Source organism: Excalfactoria chinensis, chromosome 6, assembly GCF_039878825.1.
Source record: "Excalfactoria chinensis isolate bCotChi1 chromosome 6, bCotChi1.hap2, whole genome shotgun sequence".
In the NCBI taxonomy this organism is placed as follows: domain Eukaryota; kingdom Metazoa; phylum Chordata; class Aves; order Galliformes; family Phasianidae; genus Excalfactoria; species Excalfactoria chinensis.
In genome coordinates, this window is record NC_092830.1 from 9394390 (window position 1) to 9414134 (window position 19745).

The window sequence follows — 19745 nt, forward strand, 5'->3', positions numbered from 1 at the left end:
TTCAAAAGCAATGAGCAGCACAATACATAGAATGAGCAAATTATCTATAATGAAAATAAACTCCACCAAGTTTTCAAACTAAAACCCCACTTTCATCATAATCCAGTAGGCCCATAACTATCACTGCTGCATCCAAAGTCACTTTGGAAAGGCAAGCATTACAGGGTCCAGCAAGTCTCAGTCCTACACATTTGACTAGCGGGGATGTCTGCTCTACCTGGGCAAGTGGTGGTGCGTGCAGCTGATGGGTATCCACAACATAACAGTTCTCAACCAGTTTACTAATTTGTAATGACAGAAACTGGTTGATAAGGACTACAATGCAGTGAAATCTTCTAAGCTTTAGCAGTAATACCTGAACAGTAAGAAACATAGCATTATTCAGGTTGTTAAAAGCAGACTGTTGTGAATCAGCCCCGTATTCGAGTTAGCATAGGCAGATTTTTCTTCGATCTGAAATTGACTGAGTATGAGCATAGGAGAGTATTCCAACTCATGAAGGCTTTATTACAAGAGACATATAGAAATACAGTGCAAAATACTGGATACGTAGCTTCTACCGCAAAAATCAGAAGGATCTTTTTGATATCAGAAACATTAAATGCACGCTGGGAAGAAGCCATTACTTTCAGGGCATTCCTCCTGTTTTCATGGTTCACATGTAGAGTAGCATGAATGTAAATTTTGCAACAGAAAATATTTGAAGAAGATACCATCAATTTGCAGATTTAAGTAGCTATGAACAAGAACAATTTTATTTTTTAAGAACAAATCATCAGTTCACTTAACATACTTCCAATAAAGTCATAGGAGGTATCTGGAATTTCAAGTCCCGTCCTATTCTTTTACAGTTATTTCATCTCTCTAAAATGCCTTCAAGAAAGCTTCAATTTTATAGCTATTTGCATGCAGAAAAAAATAAGTTGTTAAAAAAAAAAAAAAGAAAATTCTGAGCACACTAAACAGCCATTCACTTTCTATACGGTGTCTTCGCATGCATACAAGAAATGAACGACTGGGGAATTAATATTCCATACACAGGCCCATGCTGACATCCTCATAACACTGACTGTACATTAGTAGCTTGATGCAGTGGCTGCTTAGCACTGAGCTGCTATTAAACTGAGCACCTCTTGGCAGACATTTTACCATTGCTTCCAGAGCAGACAAGTGTTAACAACACAGAGCTCTCAATAATTCTTAATGTCGAAAGAAGTATGGACATTTTTCTTAATAACATTTAACCTCCACCAGTGAACTACACAGGAAGTATCAGAACAATACTAAATAGAAAAAATCCCTCTGACAACCATGTAAATGTAACACTGGGGATTGCAAGGACTGGAGTGTAAACAAAACAATTATAAACCACACAGTAAAAATCCAATAAATTCAGATTTAAGGTAGGTTTTACATGCGGTTACTAGCTTCAATATATAAAAATCATATACCACTTAATCTGAATAACATTATTTTGCTCTGGAACAGGGAGGTGATTAGAATTTAGGTCTCCCAGATAAAGCTCATTTTTATTTTTTAGAAGTATCTATTTTCATTGAATATTTCTCCCTGAAATAGACCACCACAGTAAAAATATCTGTTCCATTTGTAAACATTACCTAGAAACAGAAATGCCTCCCACAGGCAGGACTAAGTCCCAGATATGTGTAATCACATTCCTATCCAACACACATGCAACACTCAGTGAGCAAGCTTTATTTTCTCTTGGCTCATCTACCATGAGAATGAGTAACTCTGGTTGGTATACAGACAAGGGAATAATTCATAGCTTTTTTCCTATTTAAGAACTAAGCAATGTTCTCCACAAAGACATTAGATAGAAAACACAAAGAAATGCATCTTCAGATCTTCAAACAGTTTGCGATTGCTTTGCCACAGGATTTTGTGTCCAGTTCATCTTACAGATGTTGAAACAAACCTATTATCTATACACAAAGGCTGCTAAACACAGAGCTACCTGTGGCTGAGGCAGGCACTCAGCTGCAGCTTTCTGAAGGACAGAAGGATACCCAGTGAAATGTACACCGTAAGTGCATCTTGTTCGATGCTTCCTAAGCATTTTCTGCAGGCTGCTGTTACACACTGGATACTGGGTTGGCTAAACTTTGGGAATTCATATAGACAGCCTTGTACTCTGATGTATTAACCTTACATACTTGTAGTTCTTGATTTCAGTATTTTGAGTATTCCAGAGAGGCTAAAAGACATCCACACCTACAAGAAATGACAAGTTAAAACTTATGCCAAATACATGGCAAACATCACTGTAATGCTTAATTCAAAAAACAAGCTCACTGTATATCAGCACTCAAATCCATCTCCAGTCAATAATGCACAGTGTGTGATAAGTCGAGGCAATAACACTAAAAAATTTTAACCATGGCTAAAAAAAAAAAAAAAAAAAAAGAAACACAATGGAGGTAAAAAACACATCATCTTCAGACCCTAACTTAAGAAATAAGAAAGCCCCATCACTTTCTAATAGCATTTGGACAAACCTTTTTCATCCTCTCCTATCTGTTTTCTAAGATAACATGTAAGCATCGGGGCATTCTCATTGCAGCATAAGCATCAGGAAAACAAAGCAATTCATGCTCATTTAGGAAAACTCTATATTGATGCAGCTAGATAGCAGTTCAACACTACTAATAACAAATTAAAAATAAAGCAGCAGACAGAAAATTAAAGGTGTGGGAAGATGGAGCTGCAACAATGTAACATAAGCAGAGGAAAGTTAGCAGAGAAAGTTTCTGATTTCTCTCACATTGCACACCAGGCAACTAAGAGCTCATCAGGCTCCAGTTTACAGCTGGGGACAGCTGGAAGTGTGAGTCTGCAGGAAGAATGAAGGCCATTCTGGTGTATTTTTTCTTTAATAAATGGTGAAAATTACTGGACTCTGGGTTCACATTACAAAGTACAAAGAAAACAATGAACACTTCTTTGAGAAGAGGTTATTTGTAGATCACAGCTCCTTTGAAGTACAATTCTCTACAACAGTATGGCAACACATTAAGAAATTGCCACCAAACCAGCATCATATATCTACCAGGAAATATCAGTGAACCAGAAAACGCACCATTAATTCCATGATGGGCATGTACAGAGACCTACAGTCCTATCAGTAGTTGTGTTTTTATTTCTTTATTATATATTTTTTTACATATAAATATTTTATTACAATTTGGCATTTCACAAAACCTGGATGCCCTCCGTTACTTAAAGTTAATATGAAAATCACGCACCAACCGCATAGTGCTCAAGAATTAATGGAACAAGCATTCAACAGGGGAACACTCCTAATTGGCCTTTTCTGCCCTCAAGACCCACTGAACGAGGGGACGACGACTCGGCTGCTCACCCTCTTCCCTGTTATGTGCTTTCCTTTAAAGGCAAATGAAAGCTTAGCAATTTGAACGGCAGCTGATGGTAGATGCCTGCAGAAGAGCATACCCTTTTATCAGACAAATAATGGCACTCCCCAGAGGGCTCCTACATCTTCAGCTATGTGCGATTCCAGTTCTGGTAAAGGTGGTTTCTCTATAGTTAACGGTCTTCAATAGGTTTATCTTCCATGAATTTGTCACTCTTTCCAGCAGAGAATGCAGTACCTAAAAAGCTGTATCATCCTGGCACAGAACAATTCAAAGATCAAGAGGTTAAGCAAGACTTACTTCTGATTTGACCCAGTCACAGCTTGCAGACACTCAGTAGAAATATAACAGGAGCTGCCATAGCGTGGGAATCAAGTGTTGTTTCTGCATTTAGAACAAAGTAAGAATATATAAGTAAAGAAACTTGTAGTTCCTAGGTAGAAGTCATAGGTACAAAGGGTGCAGCTCCTGTCTGTCCAGCTGTCTGAAATAAAACTACCAATTTTTGGTGCTGGACAAATAAGGCCTGAGTAATAAAGGATCTAAAGAGGAGAAGTTAAAATAATTAACAGTATATAAACTAGCAACAACATGTGTTTTAATGTTTTCTAGTACACACTGTACAAATATACAAGTAGTGACATATCTAAGGATGTGCCTGAAGAGATATCGATAAGGACTGGAATCACCCCCCAGGCTCTTTGTTCAGCAAAGGTCTCCGGGACAGAATGGAAGAAGATTTGAAGGGAATCAACATATCAATACCATAAGAGTACCGAAACATCTTGGAAACAGAAGCAGTAGGACAGCGACTGACTGGTACAAGATAGCACGTGAATTAACAACTTTCAGGATGAAATTAACAAATGCAAACCTCGGGTAAAATTGTAAAACTATACTACCAGCAGCATTTTAAAAACATCAAGTGAAATAGCTCGGATCTGGGTTCAGGTGCCAAGTTGGTATTCATTTATGCTGACCTCACTTAACATGTATTTAATATCAACATACTCACTTGTGACCCATAGACCTGACCTCGGCAAGACCAATCCCTTCTAGAAAGCCATCTAGTAGCCTGTTGGTAATCTGTGAAGAGAATGCACTACAGTAGTCCTTCACTGCCTGCTCTTGTTCTTCAATGGGGAAAACTGTTTCAGTGCTGTCGGTATTCTCTTGGTAATGCGCTATCACTCCTCTTCCACACAGAGCAAATAAACAGTTCATCCAAAATTAATTCATTGCAAGCTCCATGTCTTAGAGAAAGCCCAAGGCTGGTGATGTTTTCACTTCAGGTTGCAGTATCTCCAGGCTGTCCCAGGGAAAAAGAGAGAAGCAGCACAACTCTACAGTGGTGGTGCGGGCAACTATACACTGGTGTAATAACACTAGCTCCATAAGATTGCATTCATTGAAAGTGCCGAACCAGAAATAATCCATCCAAATCCCTTTGGTTTGAAAGCACTTTTCATCTAACAGACAGATGTTTACATGTGACCGTAAATAACATATACAAATAAACACACGGATAAACACCTAAAGCTCTAAAGCTCTCATAGGGCTGAACTTGCTTCATAAGATGTGTGGAATCCTGTACAGCTTACTTGGCAAGAGAAATAAGAGTAGCAACAATGTATTTAAAAAGTACCACACTGAAGTATTGCTAGCCTTAGTGTTCTTCCAGACCTTGCCTGGAGTCATCCATTCTCACAGCACACAAAGGGCTAGTATACGCCTAGCCTGACTTAACCTGCTTTGCTGCCTTGAAGCACAAGGAGAAGGAGAAAAGGGACATACGCTGAGATTCCTGCACTGAGGAACTTGAAATTCTCTGGGGGAAAGGCCTCCTGTTTGTCCAGCTGCATATACTAGAATGTAGTGGAAAAGATTGAATGCAGGAGTGGAGTACATTAGAGAGCAGAAGGCTTTGGGGGAGTTTATAAAGGACTAGAAGACAAGCACAATAAGCATTTTGTCTGTCATGGGGTGAAGAGGTGCAGGAGGAGAGGTTCTGGGAGTTATTTACCGGGAAAGGAGGAGCTGTAGCACAAAGTTGGATAGGTTGTCAACTATGTTGCTGAGGCAGAAGGGGGATGGACAGTAGAAAGTGAGGAGCTAGATGCTCTGTGCTGGAATGAGCTGCAAATTGGGACATACACTGAGGGGCATTCAGCTAAGAGACAATGAAAAGTAGAGTGAAAACCCTGCAGGGTGTGCAGGACTTTGAAGTAGGTTTAAATTCAAAATAATTCTAGCCAAGGACACCCTAATTAAGGATTTAGGTACTTAAGCACATATTCGAGAATTTTCCCCTGATCACCCTACCCACACATCAAGTTTTCCTACTCCTATTGCCAGAGATGCACTAATTATGGCTCATGTATTCCAGTCCATCAATTGGAGCATAAAAGACATTACATTCTCTATAGCTATTGGGAACCAAGGAAATACCCTGGTGTATTCCTGGATCCCAAAAATCCATGTGAGAGTTGACCCTCAATCACAGAAAAACTAAGAGGGTACCAGGAAAACAGACAAAATGAATAGAATTCCTTAAGACAGTGAAACTCAAAAACACTGTCTCAAAACCATTGTGAGCTGAGAAGTCAGGTGCTGCAGTGTTCGAGTTAACACTAATCACAACAGTTTGCTGTCTACTTGCTTTTACATGTTCACAACCTAATTGTAAAGGAAGCCAAAGGCCCTCCTTGGCTATGGAGCATACCAACTAAGCAGAAATCTAGTGACACAAACAAAAAACATAACAAATCTCACAGTCCATTTCCAGCCCTTAAGTAACCAGCTCTGCTGCTTTCATTAGGGAAACACAGAATTAAGTAGGAGTTTTGCCTGCAGGCTCACATGCCACAGTAAGGCTATAACAAACAGCACCTGAATTCGAGTGGACTGGAACTGTGATAGGTAAGGGTCCAGCTGCATGCACTGCAAAATACACATTGCCAGGGCACATAAGCTGCTAGAAAATAACATGAGAGTAACAGAAAAGATTGCTGAATTTCACCCCCACGATCATCAGGAGACAAGAAAGTGCACCCCCCCACACAACAACATAGGACCCCAGCAATAACCTGTGCAGCCACAGAAGGACTGGAACGTATGCAAGAGATAAGAACTGTGTAACTGCAGAACTGATCCTTTGTTCAAGTTGCGACCTTGGCACCTTGGTGGAGTGTAGACTGCCCTCAGCACCCAGCACTGTTTTGCTCATTGCACCACCTTGCTTAATTGAATAAATCTATCCCTTGATGTATCACACTAGACTTTGTATGGCTTTGTCATGGGAATCTGTAACAGGGACATTATACTAGACCTTAAGGAGAAGTAGGTAAAGCATCTACTGAAGACACTGGGCAAAGAAGAGGAGGCCAGGAAGAAAACTAGCCTCAAGAGCAGCCTATGAGGGGAAATTGCAGTGCCAGCCTTGAAACTTAACAGGTTCCGTGCTACTCAGTTACATGCGCTGGGAGCCATCAGAGGTAAGCGGAAATAACTGACAGCCACCACAATACTCTTCCTACACTATCAAAACAGCACAGCAACATTGACAGCTAAATCCCATAAACAAGCAATTGCAATTAGAAGAAAGCATAGGGCTTGCCTGTGGAGGTCAAGAGATCATCTTGCCAGCATGGGAAAAAAGAGCCAATACAACTGTGTATATTGCTGATGCCCGTTCCGTTCAAAATTTCCAGCAAGCTGAAAGGCAAGGTATCTAAAACAGGAAAGAGAAATATAAAGCCACAGTGGATCCTATTAAACACATTTAAAGCAACACAGGCCCATAGACTGCTCAGCCACCGTAAATCCCTCTGCCACAGGTAAGGAAGGAAGGCAGCAGTCCCTTGGCTTTCTGCCTTCACCTGCGTTGCCACTACACTGTAGGCTGGCCACCCTACACGACTGACCTCTTAACCTCCTGGTTGAAAAACATCCACTCTTCCTTAGGGGTGAATCTTGAACCTACAGCATGCCCCACAGTTGCTTTCCCAAATGCAATACGGTGAGTAAGGCTAACAGCAACGCATTTACAACAGGAGACTTCTGCTTCTGGTGTTCAAGGGAGATTTGACTACAGTAATTGTTCTGTTTCCTGTATTTAAAGAGGCTGCATTGCATACCATGGTTTTCATTTTATTTAACCAAGTGGAGAACAACAACATGACTAACCTAGAGATGGATTTAATAATAACAAAATAGACTCGAAAAAAGGGCAATGAAAGGTCTCAAAAGTTCCCACAGGTGTGGATGAACATTAAGAATACTCGTGGAATCACTAAATCATTTGGGTTGAAAGGAACATTTAGAAGATCAACTAGTAGCAATTGCCCTGCTGTCAGCAGGGACACCTCCCTCTAGACAAAGTTGCTTCATGCCTCATCCAGCCTGGCTTTGAATGCTTCAAATCTACCCTTTTCCAGTTTAAAGCTATTTTCATCCATCCTGCCACTGCACACCCTTAAAGAAGTCCCTCCCCCATAGCCTTCAGCACATCAGCGTGCACAGGTAAGTCCTAATCAAAAACAGTTAACGCTGCAGGCGAGATCAGGGAAGAAAAGCAGTATGTGATGCAAAGTGGAAAAGTAGAAGACCTAATGATGCTTGTCTGGACATTCCAGAACAAACCTTCAACAAAACAGCTCTGACAGTGTTCATCCATACCTCAGCACCTCTGGAATTAACTGAGGACATACATGCATTCCTTGTTTTTATTTTATATACACAGGCAGCAGCTTCCCAAGTTTAATCGAGACAACAAGTTGATTAACTGCTTTCAGCTGAAGCCTGCCAGCAAACAGCCCTTTACCTATGCACTGAGCATTTGCTGTGTGCTGTTTTAGACTTTGAACATTTCTGTGGCATGCCATCAGGAAAGCTCACCACTCACCTCAGCAGCTGGCTGGAAGATTAGCTCTACAGCTCACATCACAGAATGACCATTTTTACAGATAATTTGAAGGAAACTGAGGAATACTGACTGTGCATGAAGAAAAAGGGCAAGAAAAGAAGTACAGAAATCTCTTTTGCTTTGTAACGAAGACAAGCATTTCTAGGTATACATATGCAAAATGAAGCTGAAGTACTAAGAAATACCTTCAGACCAAACACAACAACCTGTGTAAAAAAAAGCATTCAATATAAGTAGTAGTACTACAAACATGTCTCATCCATTCCTTTCAGCAAGCAAATCTCTCTAGTCACTTAATGGCAGTCACCTGTTAACTGTTATGATTTTTGCCACAGCTCACAAAAAGCCTACAGGACTCCTAGGAAACAACAAATCATGGAAACACAATAGAGCAATTCAAGCAAACTAGCTGCATTCTGTATTTCTCATGCATTTTGGATATTTGCATGCTCATTTTCAACAAGATGCTTTAATTCACAGCATAAAAATTTCCTGCCCATAGACTCCATAGAACAGTAGCACAACAGAAGCTTTAAATCAGAAAGGAGCCTAGGAAACAAGACTCTTCTTTGGCACGGGACCAGGAAAAACCCAGGTAAGGACTCACCATTCTCTCCTCTACGGTTTCACTGCAATACCAAGCACGCTGCAGTTCCATTACTTCCCAGCCACCTCTTACTGTGGGGCCTCATTGCCGCACATCAGACTAATACCATCTACAAATACAAGCAGGCAAAAAGAGGTTTAAAACAACACGCTTCGCTACTCACTACGCTACTTCCCTTGTTCTCAGCAAGTCAGATCCAGACTTACAGCTGCCCCTCTTGACCATGGTTTGTTTACACTTGCAATAAGGCACTGCTGAGACACTTCATAAGAAGTCCAGTTGAGCATTTATGAAGCTTTAAAGCTTTAAAGGTTCAAAGTGAAAAACACCATGACAGTTCTCCAGTGCATGTTCACAAGCAGGTTGTTAGTGCCAAAGGTTTTCCTCTCTGCCTATCTAACATAAGCTGAAAACCACCTACCCAGAAGCACCTGCTGCATTTGCTCAGCTTCTCCCCTCACAAAGTAGCGAGCAAACATGGCCAAACAATGTTACACAGCAGCAAGCAATGCATTCTAGAACACTTTCTCACACCCCTTCCTCTCAGCAGCTCCTCCACTGAAAGCCAAAGCAATACTGTAGAGGAGCATTCACTGCCAGAACGGCTTCAGCTTCCATCGCTCTGCTTTTCTGAGAGGAACACCAACACAGAAATCCAGATCAGCAATCTGAAAACACCACACAGGCAGAGAGTACTTACATAAGCTACTAAATTTTTATTACTCATGTTAATAATGGTAGAAACCCTAGGACAACCCCTGTACAGCCGGAGGAGGCCCTCGCTTGAATTGCATAGAAAACAAAGAAAGCGGGGACGCCTTACTGCAGAGACAGAGTTTGGGGAGGAACTTAGAAGGAATAGGCAGGACTTGGGAGGAGTTTGATAGAACGGGGGCAAGGCTTTGGCTTATCCATAGCACATTTCAAAGGAATAAGCTCCTGGAATTGCAGATCTGAAACCTTCAGATAAGAAACTGGACCAATCACCGTAAAAGAAAGCTCATTCAAACTGACTCGACTATACATTGTGCATGTCCAAGAAGGAGTGAAAAGCAAGAAAACATTCAAGGTATTAGTCAGCATAGGACAACCCACTGTGCAGAATGGTTTAGCAATACCTGCTTTGGGTAATCATGAGTGTGCATTTTGCATGGTATAAATATCACTGCTTGTGGGACACTAGTTGCACAGCTGGGGTAGTGTAGTGGAAACTCCACATTGTTCAGGTGTATATACCTTAAATGAACTACCTTCCATTCTGACTCTTGTTAGTCAGAGTGTTGTTCTGCAGGTCAACTGCACTGTTACAGCAACAGGTTAAGACACTAAGGAGAAAGCTTTTTAGTCTGTCTTTTAAGCCTCCTAGAAGCAAAAGCTACTCATTCCCTATATTCTGGGATCTACTTGCTTCCTACGTGCGCACAACACACCTGCCAGATTTAATAACCTCAACAGCCTGCATATCCCATAGAGCAGAGAGAAGACAGGATAAACATGATGAAGTCAGCATGTCAAGGTGTAGCTATGGCCACATTCATTGAAATGTCGTGTTGCTCTTGAAAATAATATTAACACCATTAGTTAAAGAACACTCAAAAGGATTTCAGAAATGCGAACCCGTACCTGCATTCAGTGACACTGCAGAACTGGCTTCCTCTTCCATCAGCTAACAAACCTGAGGACTCGATTTGATTCCTTGTCAAAACATCCTGATCATCAATTAAACTTTTGGCCAAGCAACACATGCCTGTAACCCAAAAGAACATAATATTAACTGACAAATTAGTTAAGAACACCCCTCCCCAGAAGGAATTATGTCCTTTTCTAAAAGAAATCAAAGACTAGTTAATAAAAGAAGGAAATTCTCACTTAGCACTTAAACCCACCCAGGCACAGCTGTTGCTGCAGAGTTTCTGCAACAGCTGTGTATGCCTCTTACTACTAATCCCTTCACTTCCCCTGAAGGTACCCATAACACCTGGGAGCAGTTACTGTGGAAACCACAGACAGTTGGTTTTCCCTCAGAGAAAGTGTTACTAAGAGGGAAGTGAGGAGGAAGGAGGGTATTCAGGTGATGTTATTGAACAGTGCAGCACCAAAACTACATACTAAAGCTGAGAGGATTTGAATCAATTTATTTTTCCAGCAACAGGAATTTCAGTACATCTCCTCTGCTCAAAAGAGAGAAAACAGCCTCGGTGCCGCTCACTCCACATTAGATAACGGTGCCACATAAAACCTCAAGTGTCGGAAAGAAGCTATGGGAGTCAGTAAGGCAAGGTGTGCAACAGAGCAAAAACAGAAAAGGCAAAATGCTGTCTACACAGCTTCACCCTCAGCTTAAAGGAAACAAACCTATCCGCAACCATGGCAGGGCAAGCGAACATAGCGGAGCCTATCTAGGAGACAGGAAGATGAGGACCCCAATACTGTGGCTGTGTGGGCTGGCAAGGTCTCCCCTTGTTAGTCAGCAACCGAACAAGCTGAACAAGGTGATCCTTTACTCAGCCCCAGTAAGGACTCAGCTGCAGAACTGTGTCCAGTTCTGGGCTCCCTAGTACAAAAAGACAGGGACCTCTTGGAAAAAATCCAGCAGAGGGCCACAAAGATAGTGAAGGGACTGGAGCATCTCCCCTATGAAGAAAGGCTAAGCAAACTGGGTCTGTTTAGCCTTGAGAAAAGACAACTGAGAGGGGATCTAATTCAGGTTTATAAATATCTGAGGTGTGGGGGCCATAGCAGCAAGGCCAGTTCTCTTCAGTGGTGTGTGGAGACATGACAAGGGGAAATGAACATACTATGGAACATAGGAAGATCCACACAAATGTGCGCAAGAACTTCTTTACAGTGAGTGTGACGGTGCACTGGAACAGGCTGCCCAAGGGGGTTGTGGAGTCTCCTTCTCTGGAGATATTCAAGTCCCACTTGGACTCCTACCTGTGCAACCTGGTCCCTTCCAACCCCTACAGTTCTGTGATTCTGTGAAGTACATGGCTGGGAAAGACACAAAGCAGAGGTCACAGTAATAGATGGTTAGTGAGCCCTGTGAAACAGGTTGGCACTGTGCCTCCCTGCCAGCCACACCTGTGAGTAGGCTCTTAACAGGCAAGAGAAATCACAAGTAGTTAAACATCAGAACAAGCCATTTACACAAAAATGAGAAACTTCAGATGGAAGAAAATTGCTGGGCAAGTGCTGAGGTTTAACCTCACAGGTGGGAATGCACCACACAGTCACTAACTACAGTGGGGGGAAATTATATAACAACACATAGGTTGATATAAGCCTATTTACTAAAATAGAGAAAAGGATATAAATTATAAGCTTATATACATAAATGGATATAAACAACTGGTGATGCACAAGTAATTGCTCACCACCTCCTGACCAATGCTCCAGCTAAACCCCGAGCAGAAGACAGATGAACACCCACGCCCCGTAGGTCAGATTCAGGCCACTCTCCTAACTCTGCTACCTCCTGGCTCCTTGCACACTTTGCTGAGAACAGCCTCAACTCTGTACAACACTGCTTTACAACACCTTCAATAATAATAAAAAATATTATTATTAATTAATAAAATGATATCATAGTTATCAACTAGAGAAAAAATTAAACCAATATGCCACGCACTCTGAATAAAGCAATTGCAGCCCAGTTGAAACAAAGCCAGTAAACTGAGGACAGCTCTACCTTGGAGGTGATAGCTGTGACTCAGAAGATAGCTCTCTTCAGACCTGTCGATCTCAACATCTATTAACACAACATGCATTAAAACAAGGGCACAGATTTCTCTCTCTTGACATACTCAAAATACAAACAAGACAAAGCAGACTGTCTACAGACTATTTCCCAACAGCTTACCTAAGATCCTCATGCACTGAACAAAGGGGCATTCACCATTGATGGGCCACAGAGGCAGGAAGCATTTCTCTAAACCACACAGCCTTCACAATCCTGTCTCATGGACAAGAACAAATCACGCTACCTGAAGGCAGAAGTCGATTGGCATATCACTTCCCCAAGCAGCTAATGGAGAACCAAGTCCAGGGGGTCACAGAAAAAGCAGCAGCTGTCTCAAGTGGCTGGAACATACTCTAAGCCCAGGCCCCTGCAAAAGATTTATCTACCTGGGAGCTCTCACGTGCTATCCAGAGAACCAATATTACAAACACAACAACCACAGCACACTACAAACTACCTCTTTCTTTTTAGAATAAAAACTAAATGAGAATTTTTCATCCTCTTCTGAATAAATCCCATATCCAAACAGCAAAATAATTATACACTCTTACTGAAGCACCTGTGTAGTGTCATAGGTAAGACAGCACACTCAGAAGAAAAACAACTAAATAGAAAGAAACTGTGATCAGGTTCTAAAGAGTTAAGCTGACGCCTACATTCATGCAGTAGAGGCATTTTCCTACATAAAACATTGAACTTCAAATAGCATATAATACAGAGACAGCACGATGGATAACTTGAGACATTAATACCACAACAGGAGATGATAAAGAAATGAAGCTAAAAATTAACAAAAACATAAAAAAAAGAAACATAACAGGTTCTCATGCCGTATCAGTTGTCACAGCATGAATCATCAGCTTAAGCACAGCATTAGAGGACATGCTTACATGACTTTTAGAACAAGTTAATAAACATTTGGTCAGCTCAGCATGAAGTCAGATCCATTTCCACTCACCTGTACTCCTTTAGTCAATGAAACAGCTGCTCCCATATAGAGATGTCCAGTACAGTCAATGATCCGAGTCCTTCACAGAAAGCAACTTCTTGTGGATGTACCCAGACGGTTAGTAATTATGGACAACTGCATTGCACTCAAAGGGAAAAACACCAGTCTTAAACTGATCAGTTATGATGCAACTACACCTAGTTCACATCTCACACCAAAACCCTTGGAATCAGCTCCACATTTCCTCTAGCACTTCCTGTCTGTGGTACCATAGCAGCATTCAGTACCCAAATAAGTCAGTACCCATCAGAGCTGGTATTGATTTTAGACTCTGATTCACAATGTGTAGTTTTTATCTAGGCCAATTTAGTAGTGATGGACAGTACTACTTTAAATAGATAACCATACATTACAGAAACTTATTTTCTAGGGAGAAGGTGTCATGCACAATTAACTGTCCTCGTTTGAAGAGTCAGCACCCTGCAAAGAAAGCACTGGCATTCAGGGCATGCATTTTGGCACACGGTGTTTTGTAACGCTTCACCAATTTATGATGAAACCAAGGCAAATATCACACTCAATGATTTTTCATTTTCACTAATTATCCCCGTGTACTCAATTAAAAAAAAAAAAGTAAATCCTTAGATATCTCTGAAAATAATGATCCATAATCCAACCTAAATACCCAACACATCTCTCTTGATACTCCTTAATCTCTTAGCTTTTGTTTCCTCAAAAACATGCATTCCATTTGAAAAGCATTAAAGCCACCTGCTTAATGCACATTTTCAACCTTTTATTATACACCAAAAATACCCGGAAAACAGTATGATGACCCAAGTAAACATCTTAAAGGGACCTAAAAGAAAAAAAAGTCTCACAGTATATTCTGGAAAAAAACGAAGGGTTTGTGGAATAAATGCCGATTAGGAAGTTTAAAGATGACAGAAACCAGCTCATTTTCAACAACATATGCACCAGTGAAAGGAACCTAAAACTGCAGAAACACCTTGAATCAGCCAAATAAACCCTCCCACACAAAACAAGACTATTAGCGAAACAAGAACCACAAAACATCCCTACTCAGACATCAGAGCTGGTTGAAGTAGGCCTGCTACAAGCATACACCTCAAAAAGCAAAGGAGAGAGGGATTACACATTGCTTCAGGCTATTGCAAAGCCAGGCAGATGAAAGGGCTCACCATGCCGGGAGACCTACCTAGAATAAGGAACAAGTGAGCCAGATAACGGCTAAAACCCTCCTCCGAAGCTTCATACCCGCTCAATTAGAGTGTGCCAGCAAAAATAAAAATGTACCTGGTGTACAGCTCGGTTCTACATCCACCCACATCAGCTGGGACTTCCTGTAACTTCTTTCTAAAGGTCTCTGGATGAGCCGCCAAAAGACTAAAATCCATCAGACTCTGTATCCTTTCTTCCACTGTGACAACAAGATAAAATGTAACTCAATCAGATCATTCACAACACATAGTATATGAAAGCATACGTACATAAAGCAGTTCCAGCAAACACTGACATTTTAAAGTACCTAAGACAGAAATGAGCTCCCTCACAGTAACAGCAGAACACGATCACGGAGGAGCCTGCATAAACATCCCTACCCTTGTTTTACCTCTGAAGAGATCCTGTATTTTCAGGCTGCCGTTCCTTTTCACCTCCAAAAGGTGACGCTGTATCGTAGGTTCCTAGTTCTGCTCTTCACAGAGGCTGCCCTACAGCAGAAATTAACAGCCTGCATAAATCAATAACTTGCAGGACTGCACTGCAGACAGCTCTGCAAAATGGGTTGCTCTTACTGAAGTGAGAATACATTCTGTGTTTTAAGCAGACCACTTCCTAGATATAGCTTCAAAGCCAGTAATGTCAGCTAAAATGAGAATAAGTGAACTCTCACTTGAAGATAAACTGCTGGAAGCTACTGAGATAACATAACTCTGGAATAACCATCTGGATCAACAAAAGTCCAGCAAATAATCTTCACAGATCATTCTCTCTGCAGGAAAAGAACCCTCAAAGCTAACTACTTCGTTAACTATGACACAACGTTAAGAATCCACCAACTGGAACTTCTTAATACCTCTCCTTACCCTCATACACCTGATATCAGAAGCTTCAAATCTCAACAGTATGTGAGCTGCCAGCCGGTCTTTAAAAAAGTTAAAAAATAAATCCCAAACAATAGCAAGTTAGTAACCACAGAAGTAAAAATAAACTCCAGTAATGCCATTAATAAACTCAGTCCTTCAAAGAATGTAAAAAATACTTGTGCTCAAAGAGCTGGAGACCTAAGGTACAAACTGTCCCCACATTTGCCAATTAAAACAGCCCTGCCCCAACTGATCCAAAGAAGTAAAGTCAGTCTCTGTCCACATTGAGTGTTTTCCATCAATATGAATGGAGGCAGCTAAGGGATACCACGCAGCACAATTAACTTCAGGAAGGAAACATTCAGTGAAGACTCCTAACAAAACTCTGTGATATGCAAAGCTTTACAGCCTACTCGCACAGTACTGAATAGAGAGTATGATGAATGCACTCTAGCTCCTGGGATGTTATTTTTTCCACCCTATGTAAATGTTGCACGACTGTAGTCTCTGTGGGGATTTACTCTGAAGACTCTGTAGGAATTACAAAAACAGTATTACCACTGAACACCATCTTCTATTCAGAAATCAACATTGGTGCACGCTCCGCTGGTTGAAGAACTGGTTGGATGGCCGGGCCCAGAGAGTTGTGGTCAATGGAGTGGAACCCAGTTGGCGGCCGGTCACAAGTGGCGTCCCCCAGGGCTCGGTGCTTGGGCCGCTTCTGTTTAACATCTTCATTGATGATTTGGATGAGGGGATTGAGTGCACCCTCAGTAAGTTCGCAGACGACACTAAGCTGGGAGGGAGTGTTGATCTGCCTGAGGGGAGAAGGGCACTACAGAGAGACCTGGATAGACTTGATCGATGGGCCAAGGTTAATGGAATGAGTTTCAACAGGGCCAAGTGTCGGGTCCTGCATTTTGGTCATAACAACCCCAGGCAATCCTACAGGCTTGGGGAGGTGTGACTGGAAAGCTGCCTGATGGAAAGAGACCTTGGTGTGCTGATGGACAGTTGGCTGAATATGAGCCAGCAGTGTGCCCAGGTGGCCAAGAAGGCCAATGGCATCCTGGCTTGTATCAGGAATGGTGTGGTGAGCAGGACTAAGGAAGTCATCCTGCCCCTGTACTCAGCATTGGTGAGGCCTCACCTCGAGTACTGTGTCCAGTTTTGGGCACCTCAGCACAAGAAGGACATGGAGGTACTGGAGCAGGTCCAGAGAAGGGCAACGAGGCTCGTTAAGGGCTTGGAGAATCAGCCCTATGAGGAGAGACTAAGGAAACTGGGGCTGTTTAGTCTGAGGAAGAGGAGGCTGAGGGGAGACCTTATTGCTGTCTTCCAGTACCTGAAAGGTTCTTACAGTGAGAGTGGGGCAGGTCTATTCTCACTACTGACTTGTGACAGGACGAGGGGAAATGGCCTCAAGTTGCGCCAGGGCAAGTTTAGGTTGGATATTAGAAAGAACTTCTTTACAGAAAGGGTGGTTAGGTACTGGAATGGGCTCCCCAAGGAGGTGGTTGAATCGCCATCCCTGGATGTGTTTAAGAGTCGCTTGGATGTGGTACTCAGGGATATGATTTAGCAGAGGTTTGTTGTTGTGGTATTGTTTTGTGGTTGTTTTTTAAGAGATAGGCTACTGGTTAGGCTGCGGTTGGACTTGATGATCTTCAAGGTCTTTTCCAACCTGAGTGATTCTATGATTCTATGATTCTATGATTCAGGCTCCCGGCTACAAAGGGATGTCTACACGTCCCTAAAGACCCTGTTCCTTATCAGAGCAAGATTCGTAACCCTACAGAAAGTGCATGTAATTTCCGATTCTCAAAATCTTCCCTTGTTTTGCATAATATAATCACTTGCTTGATCTTTACAGTTGCTCTTAGTAACCTCAAGCATTACCTGATAATTTATGAAACCTATGAGCTGAGCAGGCTGCCAAAACATTTACATTATACGTCAAGTAATAACCTCCAAAACTCACAGTTCTGTACATTCGAGTAAAAAATCATTTCCACTAGTACTAAAGAGCAATTGAACTAGTCAATGACATTAATGAGTCACCTCTCAGCCCTATCAAGCCAGGCTTTTTTCCCCTAGAACAGGTAGCTTCACACTACCCTAGCCTGAAATAATGAATATAAAACAGAAATAAAAGTGTATCTGTAAGCCTGAGAAAATAAGGTAAACAGCAAAAAAGAAACTCTAGAGACAACTCTCACGTCCTAACTTACAAAACTTCACAGCTTTGGTCCATAATTCATACCTGTTTATTCCTGCTTCTCCTGCACCTTTGAGTAGTTGCTACTCCTTCCCTTAAAAGCGGAAAAATAAAAGTAGACAAGCCTGCCTGTTTAAAGTGGCTCACCCAGGCACGGTAGCTCTCCACAACAACGGTACTACACAGCAGCAGGACTTTCTTTCCTAAGCAGCAGATGTTGGAACACTAACAATGTTTCTCAACTCTGAAGTAACTGAAGGTATAAGTGACTGATTAGAAAAAAACATCCCAAACCACAGAAAACTAAAATTTACTTAAAGAAAAATACAGCCACAGGAACAAAATTAAGTAAACCCACCACTTACCTACAGAAAACCTCCCTTATTCAGGTACCTGTAACAAAAGGTACCCCCAACATCCATTAAATGAGGACTGCAAAGGGGAGGATCCTGGCTCCAAACACTTCTTGTCAGCTGCATTGTGTGCACCTGAGCTCCCCCGAGTCAGCCCTAGCTTCCTACCTGATGCTGTCACCTGTTTAATCTCCGACCTACAATTCTGCTACCACATGAAATGAAAACCTGCTTTCAAAAGATAACAAAAGGAAACATGCAGTGAGATCTCTAATGGGAAAGCATTATTTCATAGAATGACAGTTTATGGATTATGAGAAATCATGGAATACACATGAAATGTAAAGGTTAAGCATAAAAGACTGGAATTGCTGCTACAGATCAAACACTTGTAGTGGAAACACAGTCCTCAGTAACATGTTCTTACAGAGAGAAAAATAGCTAAAGCTTAATGTACACATGCATGAAAGAAAGGAAAGACTCACCCAATAGAGGCCTTCAGTCAGCTGGAAACACTGAAGCAAGCAAACAGTAACAAGTATTTAACAGGTTATTAAATGGAAAGACTCACCCAATAGAGACCATCAGTCTGATGGAAACACAGAAGCAAAATCCACCAAGGAACAATCTCAAAGGGATGCTGCTCCAGCCCTGGTCAGCCCTTAAATGAGGTCTAGAGGAGGTGGAGTCAGGCTCTACCCCATACAGAGCACAGCTGAATTACCCTCACCTGTGCTCCCAAAGCTGACCTGAATCTTGCCTCAGCTGATTAATCAGTGGTTCAGGCTGTGATTACATATACATATACATACATGCACAAATGCATATACTAATACATATGTATTTATTTAACATGCAACATGAGACTGAGCTCAGCTGTCAGGTTTTCAAAGGTACGTTAATGTAACTAGAGGATGGCAATATACAAGGGCTGCAGAGAATTTTCCTTTTGTAATTCTGTACTTAACAGTGTATGTGTCTCTGTTGTGCTTTTGCCTTGGCGTGCAGCTGTGTACCTCTTAGGTGCTAGATACACTTCCTGAGTGGAACAGGAGAGAGAACTGGGAAAGTGAATGTACAAGGATCCGCGAGTTGAGAAGAAGACTGTTTACTGAGTAAATCAAAAGCTGCATGACTAAGAAAAAGAAAAGAACAAATTCATTCACTACTCCACACTGAGTAGTGAATATATGCTACATACTCCAATATATACTAAAAAGTCCATACCCACTGGAGGAGTGGTGTTGGAACAGGCAACATCCAGGTGTCCCAAACACAACTATTCTGTGATTCTGTGAGTCTGCCTTTATGATCAAAAAGTGGCAACAGTTCATACTTGTCTTCACACAGGAGAGCTTAGCCCTGCTAGAATCAGAGGAGCAGAGAAGCATGCAGTGAAGCCCAGTGCCCCGTGCCACATCTGGGCTGGTGCAGGAAAACGAGTGGGGA

General features: G+C 41.8%; 1 long non-coding RNA gene across 2 annotated transcripts; it reads right to left on the bottom strand.

Annotated features, from left to right (window-relative positions):
* Nucleotides 1-1826: 1826 nt before the first annotated feature.
* Nucleotides 1827-18922, bottom strand: LOC140254336 (uncharacterized). Of its 2 annotated transcripts, XR_011904161.1 has the most exons (6): nucleotides 18868-18922; nucleotides 14935-15058; nucleotides 13627-13762; nucleotides 10550-10673; nucleotides 3696-3779; nucleotides 1827-2235 (listed from the first exon to the last, which is right to left on the bottom strand). It is a non-coding gene; the product is annotated as an uncharacterized lncRNA (long non-coding RNA). The 2 variants fall into 2 exon arrangements; XR_011904162.1 differs by lacking the exons at nucleotides 1827-2235; nucleotides 3696-3779 and adding an exon at nucleotides 8927-9035.
* Between the last annotated feature and the right edge of the window lie 823 nt (nucleotides 18923-19745).